Here is a 14,330-nt window from a genome sequence, read left to right as displayed (position 1 = left end):
ATTTTATTTATATACCACCTGACTCCAAAAGCTCTAGGTGTATCACAAAGAGGAATACAATAAAAACAACTCAAACTGTTAAAACAACAATTTACAACAATTGAAACCACCCAAAGATTACTAAAAGCCAGACTAAAAAAATGTGTCTTAAGGGCTCTTTTAAAAACTGATGAAGATGTTAAGCGGTGAGTGTCTATAGGGAGTGCATTCCATAGCCCAGGAGCAACTACAGAGAAGGCCCTACATGTAGAGGCTTTCTAGACAACATTGTACAAGCTTCATTGTTGGTTTCCATGGGGAATGTTGCTGCCCAAATAAATGATGGATACGCCATTCTGCACTTTTCTACCATGAAGAGCCTGCACATCAATGGAAAAGAGGCGGGGGCGGCTTTTGCTGTGTTGAATCTGGAAGGACATTTTGTGAACCTTAGATTGTAGCATGTAGACTATGTCAACTGGTTTCTTCAGGGAGCAGAGGTGGGGCTATCACATTCTATGGGAGGCAACAGAGGAGGGAAAGGGAGGAGTTAATATCACCTTTGCACACACCTCCCCCTCTTTTTCATTCATTACTATTCCAGTTCTGGCTCAAGAAATGTGCCCCTAGATTTTTCCCCCCTCCCTGATTTAGAGAGCACTTCAGTGTGCAACCACAGCATGTCACAAATTTAGTTCATCAACACAACAGCTGCTTGGTCTTTCTTTTTGAAGCGCTTCAGTGCCCAGCCAGATCCTGCTGCAATAAAAGCCAATGGAGGGAAGAACAGGAAGCGTGGTAGTGAAGGGAAAAGTGGTGGCCATAGTGTTAGTTGGAAGTTTCATGAAGTCAAGGATCTCCTTGAGATTTGGGGAGTGTGGAAGCTGTAGGATCAATTGCAAACCTGTCGAAACTGTCACCACAGTTTGGACACCGGAAATCATAGGAGTTTGCAAAACCTTTTCCAAGGGGAGGGAAAGCTTGCAATTCTATAACCACTTACTTGGGAGTAAGCCTCACTTCAATTGTGCCTCCACCAATTGTGCCTCCTTGTGCCTCCTCCAATTGCCCATGGGAGGAGGGTGAGATGAATGGAGGTCTTCCCCCTCACTAATTAACAGGTACCCCCCATGTTATAACAAAGTAATCACCACAAAAAAAGGTGAGGATAGGAGAAAAAACAGAAACAAACAGAAAAGGGGGGTGAGAATAGGGATGTGCATGGAAACGGCTGGCCCGGTTCGGTTTGAGGCTGGAGCGGCCTCGAACCCACCCGGGCCAGTTCGGTCCAGCACCACCTCAAATCCCCCACAAGTTCGGTCTGGTCTGGGTGGGTTCGCGAGCTTCATTTTGTATAAATATAAAAATAAATTACTTTTTTAACCTTTTACTCCCCTCAGAGGAGTTCCTGGAAGTGGCAAGGGATGTGTCCGTGGAGGTTCCCCCTCCCCCTGCTGGCCTTTGAAATGGCCCCCTCAGCCTCTGGGCCGCCGGGTGAAGGCTGAGAACTGGCTGAAGAGCGGCCGAACTGGCCAAGGTGGTCATTTTGAGGACCGGGGGGAGGGGGAAACTCCACAGACCCCCCTCCACTTCCAGGAACTCCCCCAAGGGGAGTAAAAGGTTTTTAAAAAGTTTTTTAAAATTATTTTAATTTTTTTACAAAATAAAGCTTGCAACCCCCCCCCCCCCGAACGTTTGGGGGTGTTCGGTCCAGGGTCAAACCGAACAGGAGGTGGTTTGGTCCAACCCTGAACGGTCAAACCAAACCGGTTCGACATCAAATACATTCAGCGTTGAACTTGTTTGCACACACCCCTAGGTGAGAGAAGCAAGGGTGAATGGGTTAGCACAATTATTGATTTGAAGAAGAAGAAACAGAGGAAATTATGTAAATAACTCTAAATAGTCCTTCCACATCCTGGTATGGGTACAATGGTAAATTGTCAGTTCAAAAGTTGCCATATTAAAGAGGTCTTCTATTCATTGATTAAATGAGAGGCTGAAATGATCTTTCCAACACCGTAAAATAATATGCTTGGTAACAAGTAGTGCACGGAAAAGCCATGATCTGCTATCCCAGAAGAGGCTCCAGATATATGGTAAATAAACAAGAAGGATTGTTCTGTCACAATATTTAAAATTGGAATTGAAAACTAGATTGATGCAGTCAATCACATCTTGCCAAAAGGGATCTATTACATTACAACTCCAATCATATGAATTCGGGAGCCCTCAGCAACAGCACCTTATGCTCCAACATAAGGGAGAAGCAGTGATATGTTTACGGAATATGTATTCAGGTGTCCAATAGGTATAGAATATCAATTTTTGCTTGATAAGCCTCCATTTAAGATCTAGGGCAGAAGATTTTATGCTTGCTAGAGCATTGGTCTAAAGGGTTGGAAGGATCAGGGTTTCCGCAATTCTTCATTCCGCTTAGCACATAGGAGTGGTAAGACATATGCATTGTGGGACATGTACCAGTGGTACAAGAATATGTTGCATTTGTACAGATCAGCAATGCAAATTATATGTTCTAAAACTCCAGGGCTATTCTGACGATCTGCAAAAATCGGGCTAAGAGAGCCTACCCTGATTTTTGCAGGTCGCCAGAACCACCGGGCTCGCAGCCAAGGCCGGTGGTTCTAGAGTGGGTAACTCAAAACCAGGCCCAAAAAACAGGTTAACCAGGGTAACCCAAAACCTGGCCCAAAACCAGGTTAGCGGAGCGAGCGCTCCACAAACCTGGTTTTTAGAATCGTGAGTAACCGCGGCTTCGCGTCGCGCCTGCTCATGTGTAGACCCCCGGAGGGGAGGCAAAAAGCTGCCTCCTGACTCCGGGGGTCTCCCCAGTATGCCCTGTGCGCTTGCGCAGGGCATACTGGGGCTTCTGGGGGCCACGTGGCCCCCGAGCTCCCCAGCCCCTGCCGGCTCCGTCTTGGAGCCGGCAATCATGTGGGCAGCCGATTCGGCCACCCAGGGCTCCCTCTCTGCTCATGAGCGGGGAGAGCAGGCTTAGCTCACTCTCCTTGCTCACCCAAAGAAACCGGGTCTCACGGATTGTGAGACCTGGCTCCCTAAGTACTTCAGAAGCACCTAGAGCAGAGAGCCCAAATCTGGAAGTTATAGCATGTCGCAGTAGCAGGTATTTCCACTAAGCTGTCTGAGGCAGAACATACTGTGTGCACAAATGTTCAAAAAGCAGGAAATTGTGTTTGGTGTCTAATATTTGGTAAAAAGTTAAAATATTATTTCTGGCCCATTTATTCCACATAAACATATTACCAGCTATTTTGATTTCAGGGTTGTACCAAAAGGTCATTTTGTCATGCGTGTAAGAATCAGAGCCATTGTGTTGGCACAAAGCATGCCATGCTTCTTTCAAAGCCTTGATGGTAGGAGGAGAGGTACCTCCACTTTGTGAAAATTTAGAGCCCAACATAAACCAATATGATAGAGGTTTCACAAAAGAAAGCTCAAGAGTGAACCATGCTGGAGGGTTGGAAGGATTGTGTTTTAATTTTAAGACCTGACTGTATGTTCTATGATATTGTAGGATATCTGGGGGAAAAATTTTTTTTTAACCTTCTAGGATTGTTAATTCTAATTTCTGAAGGGAAAATCTGGGATTGTCTTTCTGCAAGATAAACTGGCAGAAATGTTTGAGAAAGCGGCTAAAGGAGCTTTTAGAAATGCATACTATGGGAACCGCTCTCTTGGAACATATTACACCTATCTATGGTGTATCTCTCTACACCTAGAATCTATGAAATTCTTTGCCATGGGATATAGTGATGGCCACTAATTTGGTTGACTTTAAAAGGGCTTAAACAAGTTCATGGAGAACAGTTATATTAATGGCTACTAGTTTGGTGGTCATTTCCAGTCTAAGAGGCACAACACGTCTCAATACCAGTTACAGGGAAGCAACAGAAGAAGAGAGAGCATGCCCTCACCTTTTTCCTATGGGCTCCCCAGAGGCATCTGGTGGGCTATTGTTAGAAACAGGATGCTGGACTAGATAGGCCTTGGTCTTGATCCAGCAGGGCTGTTCTTATGTTCTATTTTGAAAGAGCTGCACTGGCTGCCAATTTGTTTCTAGATCCAATTCAAGGTGCTGGTTATTACCTTCAAGGCCCTTAATACTTTGGGTCCTGGCTACCTGAAGGACTGCCTGCTCCCAAGGGTTTCTGCCCACCACACAAGTTGGTCAGAGGGGCCGTTGCTCCATGTGCCAACATTGAGAGAGACTAAATCGTTGTGCATGTGGAACAGGGCCTTCTCTGTTGTTGCCCTCAGGCTCTGGAATGCTCTCCCAGGGAATGTCCACTCTTTGACATCTGTGGCTGCTTTTTTTAAAAAGCAAACTAAATATCTTTTGATTTGTTCAGGCTTTTACCCCTTAGGGACTGCCAGGTCTCTCAGCTCTCCTGCTTGCTTGTCTTTTTTATGGAGCATGGCTTTTATTGGTGGTGTATGGTTTTTATTGTTTAACTGATTTTAAGGTTTTAAATGTTATTTTATGGAGTTTTATTGTATTTCAACTTTTGTAATCTGCCCTGGGATGCCTTATGAAAGGCCTTCTAAAAACGGATCAATCAATCAATCAATCAATTAATCAATAAGGGGAGACCCCTTAATGCACAGATCAAACAGGGAAGTAGATTCATTTTAATTATGTTTATTTTACCCCAAATGCTGTTAGGTAAGGAGATTCATCTATCAACATCAAGTTTCATTTGAGAAAGATGAGATTAAGATTTGTATTAATTAAGGAGGATATACTGTGGGTGACAATAATTCACAAGTTTGGCAAATGTTGGAATTCTAATTAGGAAACAAGAGAGAGGAGAATGGATCCCCAGAGGCATCAGTTCAGACTTGGACCAATTAATGGAGTAGCCAGAGAGTTGGCCAAACTTCTGAATTAAAGAAACCATTGACTTCTGAATTAAAGAAACCATTGCAGGGATAGAAGCAGCAGGATCCTTTATAAAAGGAGAATGTTGTCAGCATATAGAGCTATTTTTTTGTTCTAATCTATTAATTGTTATGCCTTTGGTAGTATTTTGTCTGACTGCACAAGCCAGAGGCTCGAAAGCTAAATTTAAAAGGCGATAAAGGACAACCTTGTCTTGTGCCTCAAGAAAGCCTGAAGGGCAATGACAAAATTCCATTGGCAAAAATTTTAGTTTGAGGCACAGAGTATAAAATGCCTATCTAGACTATGAATTTAAGAGGAAAGCCAAATTTGAACATGACATAATTTTAAAAGGTCCAAAAGAATTTATCCAATGTTTTCTCTGCATCAAGAGAGAGAATAGCAGTAGGCGTAGATTTTTTTCTGAGACAGTGAAACTAGATTACTCAGTAAATAGATATTATTGCACCTTGGCAGCCTTGAATGAAACCCACTTGATCAGGAGGTACTATTGAAAATATAATAGATTATAGTCTATTGGCCAAAACAGGAGCCATGATTTGAATATCAACATTGATTAAAGAAATAGGTGTGTAACTGGCACAGTTAGATAGATCTTTGTAAGGCTTAAACAGAAGTGAAATAACTGCATTGAATTTGGATATTTAGTATGCTGGGCCTCAGAGAACACTGACTAGACTGACCTGGGAAGCAGAATGTTTGGAAATACTTTGTATTGTTCTACTGGAAAGCCATCAGGCCCAAGTGCTTTACAGTTTTTCAGAGCTAGCTTGTACTTGTAATTCCTTTAACTGTAAAGGGAGCATTAAGGCTGCTTTGCTATCAGAAGCTAAAGAGGGTAGTTAAACACTTTCAAAAACATAGAAAGATCAATATCATTAGGCTCAAAATCAGCATTATAGAGATCAGTATAAAATGTTAAAAATGGTTCATTAATCCTTAGGGGTGAGGTATGGATATTCTGCTTTCAGTTCTGAATATAAGGAATAAAGTTGCATGATCAAATTTGTTTTAAACTGTATGCTAAAAGTTTGCTTGCACATTCACCACTCTTCCAATACCTTTGTTTGATGGAGATGGATTAGAAGCATAACGAGTTAGAAGTGTCTTCACTTGACACTCCATTTCCTGATGAGATCTATCTTTATAGGATGCAAAGGATATAATACAACCTCAAATGAAAGCCATATAAGTATCCCATACAATAACTTCTCTAGGAGAGGAGCCTATATTCAGCTCAAAACATTCCTTTAGTTCCATTTCCATTTGGCTTTTGAATCTTGGGTTGTTTAAAAGAAAAGTATTGAAGTCTCAAAAATCTGGGATACACTGGGTCAAACTGGAAATTTAAAGATACTGGAGCATGGTCTGAAATGGTTATAGTATCAATATTGCTATGGACAACAGAAGGAACTAATGAAGATGAAATTAAAAAATAGCCCAGTCTAAAACAGTCCTTATGGATAGGAGTAGTCTTAGCCTTCAGAGTATAATACCTGCCATATGTAAACTAGAGAAAAATCAGTAATACATGAATGTAAAGCTGATCTGACTGAGGAGTGTAACTTGCATGGGGAGATGTTTTGATCTAAAATAGGAGCCAATATTTCATTAAAATCCCCACCAATTATTAAATGGTCATTTTTTATAGATAAGAGGTGGTATATTCATGAGTGGAATATGTCTAGAGAGTCTATATTTTGGCCATATGTGTTCACTATTGTCAGAGTAGTGGATGGGGTTTTTGCCATCAAAATCTGAATGTGGCTATTTGGATCAGTTATCTCTTTCAGTATATGCCAAATAAATTTCTTAGGCATCAAAATCATTACACCCACCCTAGACTTTTTGGGAAAACCACTGACCAAAGGTTCACTGACCCAATCTTTACACATTCTGTCTTTATCTACTGGAAGCAAATGAGTTTCTTGCAGGAATGCCACCTCAGTGTGCATTTTTTTAAAGCTTAGTCAGGACCTTTCTGTGCTTTTCTGGACTGCCTAAACCCAGTATATTCCATCTGACAATTTTAACAGTGATGGTATTCAAAATAACTAGCTGGGCTGGGTACAGATCATCTGCACCTCTAGTTCACCACTACTGCTTTTTTACCCACCTGCCCCCTGCTGGCCATCTTCATCCCCACCCACCCCCACCCACCAACTTCTTCTCCGCCAATCCCCGCTGCCTCTGCCTTCTTCCCGCCCACCTGCCACCAATGTTTTCTTTGGCCCGCTGGCTGCCCACCACCATCCCCCATTGTTATCTTTGCCTGCTGGCCGGCCAGCCGACTGCCACCATTTTCTCCCCCGTCCCCATTGCTATCCGGGCAGCTGCTCGTGAACTCTCGCGAGAGCTGCCACACGCGGGATTAGCAACGGGTATGCCTAAGAGAAATATATAGATAGATAAGAAAAGAGTGTGGCAAGGTGGATGAGGAAGACGAGAACCCAGATTTCTCACTTACCCAAGCACCAGACAATAACAAGACAGAAAAAAGACTTTATGATGGAAACAACCATCCAAGGGCAGCAGACCATGGGTCCCATGCAGCAGGTGGTTTTAGCTCCTAATTTGGAGGAAAAGAATTGATCACAAGAATATCTATAGATACTAAAAAACTTTTAGCAAGGAACTATAAGCATGTACCAGAAGTCAGAGTGTTTGTAGTAACAGAGCTTCTGTAAGAACCAGGACTGTGAGGGAGGAGTGTAACAAAGTTGGGTTTTAAAAGCGAAGGCATAATATATATGACTAGAGGAAGTAAGACAACGCACTATAAAAAAGAAAAAAACAGAACACAAATGCAGGACTGAGCAACAGGCTAATGGCCCAAATTATAGAAAACATTAACTGCTTCAAGAAAGGAGGCAAAAAACTGATAGCATAGTGTGTAAGAGCTCAATATCACTGTGCCAAGTTACTGAGAGGAGAAAAAAGAGAGAGCCCATATTCACATTCATCGTGAGATGGACAAAAAGGGAAGATAAACAAAATATAGATTTGGCTAATTTATATTAATGGAATCCCTGTCCATTATAACCTGTTCATTATAACTTGTTCACTTTTCTAGGAGTCAGTGAAAAACTGTAATCCAAGAAACAAATGGGGGGCGGAGGGCAATGGCAAGCATATTTCTTACTGCATGTAAAAATATATTTACATACCCTTAACCCTAATTCCCTCATTCACCCAGGAATGTAAATTAAAAAATAGGTTGAGTATAAAGTATATTGAAGAAATGAAGTGGCTGAATGTGATTCAATCTAATATTCTACTAAGAGAAGCCTAACAGAGTTTCTGAGCCTTCAGCAGGAGTTTGGCAGGAAGAGCAAGAAGAAAGCTTTCTGCTTCTGCGGCATTATTGAAGAAATTTATTTATGTAACATATTTGTATACCACTCAAAATGCAAGTCTCTGGGCGTGTTACAACAAAACAATAAGCACAAGTAAAAAGGTTAAAACTACAACAATTTAAAACTTAAAACAATGTTAAAACTATTACAAATAATCAAACTATTAAAAACAGTATCTAATTAAAAGCCTGGGTGAACAAATGTGCCTTGACAGCCTTTTAAATGTTGTAAGAGATGGGGAGGCTCTTATTTCACCAGGAAGCACGTTCCAAAGCCTAAGGGCAGAAATGAAGAAGGCCTGTCCCTGAGTACCTACCAGCCATGCTGGTGGCAGCTGCAGACAAACCTCTCCTGATGATTTGGTGGGCAGAGTGGTTCATAGCAAAGAAGACATTATCTTAAATGAAGACAACCTTTGTGGCGTGCACAGAAAATAGCAGGGAAGAGAATATAAAACTGGATATTCTGGGCTCTGGGTAACGGATGGGCCCATGAGAAGGCTTTACGACATTCAAACACTTCCTTGGAATAATCTGGTAAAATAAATCATGATATGAGACCCATTTCCCCCAGTGTAGTTCTCCCTTCCCACGTGCTCCCAGTAGAATGTCTTCTTTAATTAGAGATTGTAGGAATTGACAATAGATGCCTGAGGCCTCCCTCCCTCCCAGTTTGATGGGATGGGAGCTCTGTGAGCTCTTTGTCTCAGGTAACTGCAGGTGGTCTCGAAGGAGAGATGCAATAAATGTGGAGGGGCAGGAAAGTTACTAACGCTCTCCAACCCCAACAATTCATAAATTATTTCTGCAGGAATGGCTTTCCACATCTGCCACTTCCACTTGTAGCATTTTATTTTCATTGTACAAAGTCTGGATGGTAGTGACTACTTTAGTATCATGGTCTTCAATAAGGGAGATACAACTCTCTCCACAGCCCCCACCCTTGTGCCCAGAGTATCTACTGTTGACTGTATTTAAAGTATTTAAAGACAGTTTGATTGTTTGAATATCTTTAGCCATTTCCTTTAACAAGGCTAGAATTGTAGGGTCAGTGTTTCAAGGGGAATGGGGGAGGGCGGGCCTGATGAAGAGGGCCTCAGGGCTTCCCAAGTGTTCTCCATTGCCATTAACACCTCTTGTCGTTTTATCTTTAAGCCCATTAGACTTCCTCACTTCAGCTTACAGAGGGATTTTAGCTGGAGAGATGGTTTAGGGCCATGAAAACAGAACTGGAATTCATCACCAGGCAGGAGCTCCCTCACAGCATGTTCTCACCAGTTGCCATCTTAACTGGAGCATTACTGGCATCTCCCGGATTGCCTTTGCTCCCTTCCCCCACAAAGTCTAATCAGTGTACCCACCCCAACAACTGCCAGCACAGCTATTCCAACCAAGTAGCCTGACTGCAGAACCCAGAAGTGCCTCACCCCTATCTCTCTTCCACACACACAACATTCTGTGAAGGTTGGTTGCTTTGCTGCTTTCTCTTAGTGAGCTTCCCTTTCCCTTGGTTGCTCTGCATTCTTCACAGTCCTCATGCAGGGACACGACTGGGAGTGGGGGGTGCATTAAGAAAAAGCAGAAAAGTAGCCCAGTCTTCCTTGAGCAGTAAGTAAGTGTGTGTGTGTGTGTGTGTGTGTGTGTGAGAGAGAGCGAGAGAGAGAGAGCAGGGGCATAGCAAGGTTGGATTTAGCCCAGAGACAAGATTTTAAAATGCACACACACACACACACACACACCCTGCAAAGTCCAGGGCCTCCACACACCCCAGGCTCCCAAGAATTTAAGTCTGATATTTCAAAATAAGTATGCTGCCTGGAAATAGATTTCACTGAATACACACACGCAGACTTCACAATATATAGAGATATACATCGGATACTATATATTTGTGCTACTTTTAATGCCTAGAACACACTAGAAACACTACTTATTAAAATGGGCCCCTCATTGCAGATTAGCAAAGGAGACTTTCAGCCATGCAGTGAGCCTATGTATGTTTTCTCAGAATTCTGAACAAATTCAGTAAAGTTTGATTCCAGGTTTTCACACGAGCCTTTTAAAGCCCTTTAACACACATCTCCTTTGGAATGGAGGTGCTGCATTCACATATTGGCCAGATTGACCCTGAAGTCCCTGCGAGTTGTTAGGGAGCTGTTAACACGCAAGAAAAATAAAATAAAATAAAAGCACAATATATGCTTCACAGTTCTCACTCAGACCTTCTGGGTTGCAAAACAACTTGAGCATAAATACATTTATAAATGAATGAATGAATGCATATAATATAATATAATATTGTTTGTTCCAGAGGTTTTGTAATTTTCTGCCATGAAACAAGCCACGTATAGGACTTTTTAAATAGCGTTTGTTTTTAAAGCCAGCAAATTTTCCAATCTGTTTTAAATTAAATATTCAGAGACTTCTCAGTCTCCTCCACCACCACCCTATCAAAGCCCTATGGCAAGCAGATCCCTATATATTGGGGGGTGGGGGGTAACCACAAAAAGGAATTCACATTCTACCTGGCAAAGGCTGGGCTGGCTGGCCGGCCTGGGCAGAGGATCTGCTGCAGAGAACTGTGGTGGTCACTCTGCCTGCCTCCTTCCTTGCTTGCTTGGGGCCTGCCGGCCTAGTCAAGTCCAGGCTTCAGAGAGGCCTACATGGAAGCCTCTCTGGAAGTCCCGCCCACACACTGATCAGCTGAGAGGCGGGGAGAGAAGGAGATGGCTGGCAAGGTGGACAAGCAGGAGAGAGGGCAAAGAGGCAAGTGGCTGAGGGGCCTTGGGGCTGGGCAGAGAGCAATGGGGTATCATGTGAGGTGTCTCTGGGGGGCTCCTCCAGGCTGTGGGGCCCCCAGACAACTGTCTCCCCTTGCCTAATTGTAATTCCACGTGTGTGTGTGTGTGTGTGTGAGAGAGAGAGAGAGAGAGACAGACAGACAGAGATTAGCCAGTGGAGTGTAGGAGGAGATGAGGAGGGTCCTGGTGAGTCCTGCCCCTCCCTTCCTCTAATCTCTCTTCTTCTCTCTGCCTTGCATGCTCAATGAACTGTGAGGGGCTTTATTGAAGGCTGAATAGTGGCTCAATGGGGGACAGCTGCCCCCTTGCAAGTTGCCTCCCCTTCCGGATGCCCATGATTGAAAAGGGGCAGTGGATTTCTCTTTGGTGTTGTTTGAGTGCTGAAGTACCTCAACTACCAAGATTCAAAAGTGGTTCCATTTGTATGTTTTTGAGTGCTTCAGCTCCACAGCTGGAAAGTTTTTTAAAAACCACAACCACAGATGTGCTTGATTAGGAGAAGATTAACTATGAATTCAACAGCCACCAAAGACAAAAAGGAAAATGAGAATAAAACCAGCCAAACAACCTGGTTTGTCATGTGCTGATTTCCCCAGGTGCACACACCTATGGCATACTGCCTCTGGGTGGTAACAATGGTAGAGAAGAAATGAGGGGGTGGGTGCACTGGTGGGCAGAGAGATAGTGAGGAAGCAAGGTAAGCTAAGAGCAGTTCTTTACTGCAGAAGGAATGCAATGGAGACAAGAAAACTGTGCATAGGACAATTGAAGAAACAATTTAATGATATGTGCACAGCCCACAATCAAACTGGATAAAATAAAGTGTGCGAGTCCACTGATACTCCCGCAAAAAACACACTCATCTAGAAAACCTCATAGTGGCACTCATTACCCTTGTTAGAGGCCAATCTTTCCCAGTGCAGGTGATTCTGGTTTTATTGGGGTTGGTGTCAGAGCCTTCTGCTGATGAGGTGGTATTCTGTCTCACAGGGTCCGTATCTGAAGTTGAACGAGCATATTAGACAAAGGTCACCAAATAACAACCACAAAATTAACTGAGGATTAGAAGCAAGACCTACGAATGATGCAGACTTAATGAGCACAAGCAATTCATTTGAGCAGAGAGAAGGTTGAGACTTGATTAGGTATGTCTCTAGTTATATATTTGCACATGAAAATGTCACCTGATAAGAACAGACTCTTTCATTCTGCTGAGCCAGGTTAAATGAAATTGGATAATTCAAGTTTGAATGGATTCTGGTACACACTATAGCCCTTTTAGGCATGATATTGTATGTGCATACAAGTGTCTGTACACACGTGCATGTTTTTGTGTGAATGACTGTACGTGCATTCACTTTCAAAGTGAACACGGGTACGGGCCCCCTCAAATAGATAGGAATAGGCTACAGATAGGAAACGAATTTCCTATCTGAATGAAGGAATAGGCTAATAGAAAATGAATGAAGGAATAGGCTACAGATAGGAATAGGCCACAGATAGGAAATTAATTACTGTAATCCATTGACCATAACATGTGAATAATCATAAGTGTTTAAAGATCCATACAGGTGTACACTGTACACTGACCATAATATGTGAATAGGGCTAGACTGTATGTGCGTTGAACATAACGTGTGAATAGGGATTATGGTTCATTAAAAAGTAAGCAGTTACATGAAGACTGCTTCTCACACAGTCAGGGGCGTAGCTAGGTTGGAGGCGGCCTGTGTTCTTAATATGGCCGCCACCACAGCCACACCACCAGGTCTCCTTTGCCCCAGCCACGCTGGCCCCACAGCTGCTGCCTCAGCAGCTAGCTGACTAGCAGCAGTGGCTCTTAAAGGTCCAGGAATGGGGGCTCCCAAGCTTTCCCAGCTGTGTACTATAAAAACATCATGGCCTGGTGCACCGGCCCCATATGTTTTTATATGGGGTAGGGGAACAGTTAGGAGCCCCCGCTGTGTGGCTCCCGGAGTTTTAGGAGCCATTACAATAGCAGCAGTGGCATCTAAAGCTCCAGGAGGGACAGAAGCAGCTCCTAAGTCTTCCCCAGCCACTGCACACTATAAAAACATCACATCCAGGCACCCGGCATCAGGCCCACTCTTCCCTGTAAAAGGAATTCTCAGATGTTGTTGACTACAGCTCCCAGCATCCCCAGCTGCAGTGGCCTTTGACTGCGGGTTATGGGAGTTGTACTCAACAACATCTGGAAATTCCAGTTACAGGAAAGACTGATCAGGCCACAAGGTTTTTAAAGGGCCAGCAGCTGGGTAAAGCCTAGGAGCAGCTGCTGTGACTCCAGGAGCTATAGGAGCCGCCACAGAGGTGGCGAGTGAGAGGGTGGGGGAAACTGGAGGGGTGGGGCAGGGAAAGGGCAGCCTGGGAGGTGGCCACTGGAGGTCAGCAGCTTGTGTTCCTTGAACACGTTCCCTCAATTATAGCTACACCCAGCAGCAGCCAGTGAGGGAGCCACTGGTGGGGGCTGCAAGAGGCACCTTTAAGCGTAAATTGGTGCTTACCTCCACTCTCGCCGCACCTAAATGCTGCTCGGAGAAGCAGCACGCTGCCCAGCACCCCTTGCAGCAGGGGGTCGCCTCTGCCACTCACTTGGCTGCAGGCAGGGGATTGGCTCTGCGGAGGTCCAGTGAGTGGCAAAGGTGATCCCCTGCTGCAGGGGGTGCTGGGCAGCGTGCTGCTTCTCTGAGCAGCATTCAGGTGCGGCGAGAGTGGATGTAAGCACCAATTCATTTACTTTCAAAGGTGCCTCTCACTGCCCCCACCCCATGGTGCCCTCACTAGCTGCTTTTGGCTCCACCCCTGCAAACCGTCTTCTTTCACACTGTGTGAAATTTCTTACACCGAAGACACTTTTACTGTAGGAATTTCCATAAGTCACTTAATGTCGTATGAAATTTATTTTGTATGCAGAAGCTCTTAAAAATTATGACAGTTGCACCCACAGGATGGGCTGAAAGGGGAAGGGACATGTGAGGAGAATTAAATTAACTCTGGAAACCTAATCAGCATTAATTCCTTGTACACTAGAGCTAGATTTATAGCTTTATATTACAATCTAGTTATTGCAGGATAAGAAAGAAGACTGTAAATACAGGAAATAGGGCGAAAAGCAAAACACAAAGGATTTTATAACTGAGATGCTGGTCGGACAAACCATTATTTTGTCTAGGACGCTCAGCCAGAAAGCGATAAGATAGCATTCACTGGGTTATAGGGATATAATATAATA

The 14,330-nt window shown here is 43.7% G+C and overlaps 2 long non-coding RNA genes across 2 annotated transcripts in view; one reads left to right on the top strand and one right to left on the bottom strand.

Moving 5' to 3' along the window:
- Positions 1–8: 8 nt before the first annotated feature.
- Positions 9–10,962, bottom strand: LOC128340102 (uncharacterized). The gene is made up of 3 exons (XR_008313468.1): positions 10,802–10,962; positions 7,389–7,490; positions 9–495 (listed from the first exon to the last, which is right to left on the bottom strand). It is a non-coding gene; the product is annotated as an uncharacterized LOC128340102 (long non-coding RNA).
- Positions 10,963–12,071: 1,109 nt separating this feature from the next.
- Positions 12,072–14,330, top strand: part of LOC128340101 (uncharacterized) — a 38,605-nt gene continuing 36,346 nt past the window's right edge. Inside the window, exon 1 of the long non-coding RNA XR_008313467.1 lies at positions 12,072–12,222. This is a non-coding gene — a long non-coding RNA (uncharacterized LOC128340101). The remainder of the gene's footprint in view (positions 12,223–14,330) is intronic.

Source organism: Hemicordylus capensis, chromosome 1, assembly GCF_027244095.1.
Source record: "Hemicordylus capensis ecotype Gifberg chromosome 1, rHemCap1.1.pri, whole genome shotgun sequence".
In the NCBI taxonomy this organism is placed as follows: domain Eukaryota; kingdom Metazoa; phylum Chordata; class Lepidosauria; order Squamata; family Cordylidae; genus Hemicordylus; species Hemicordylus capensis.
This window is presented reverse-complemented; position numbering and strand designations above follow the sequence as displayed.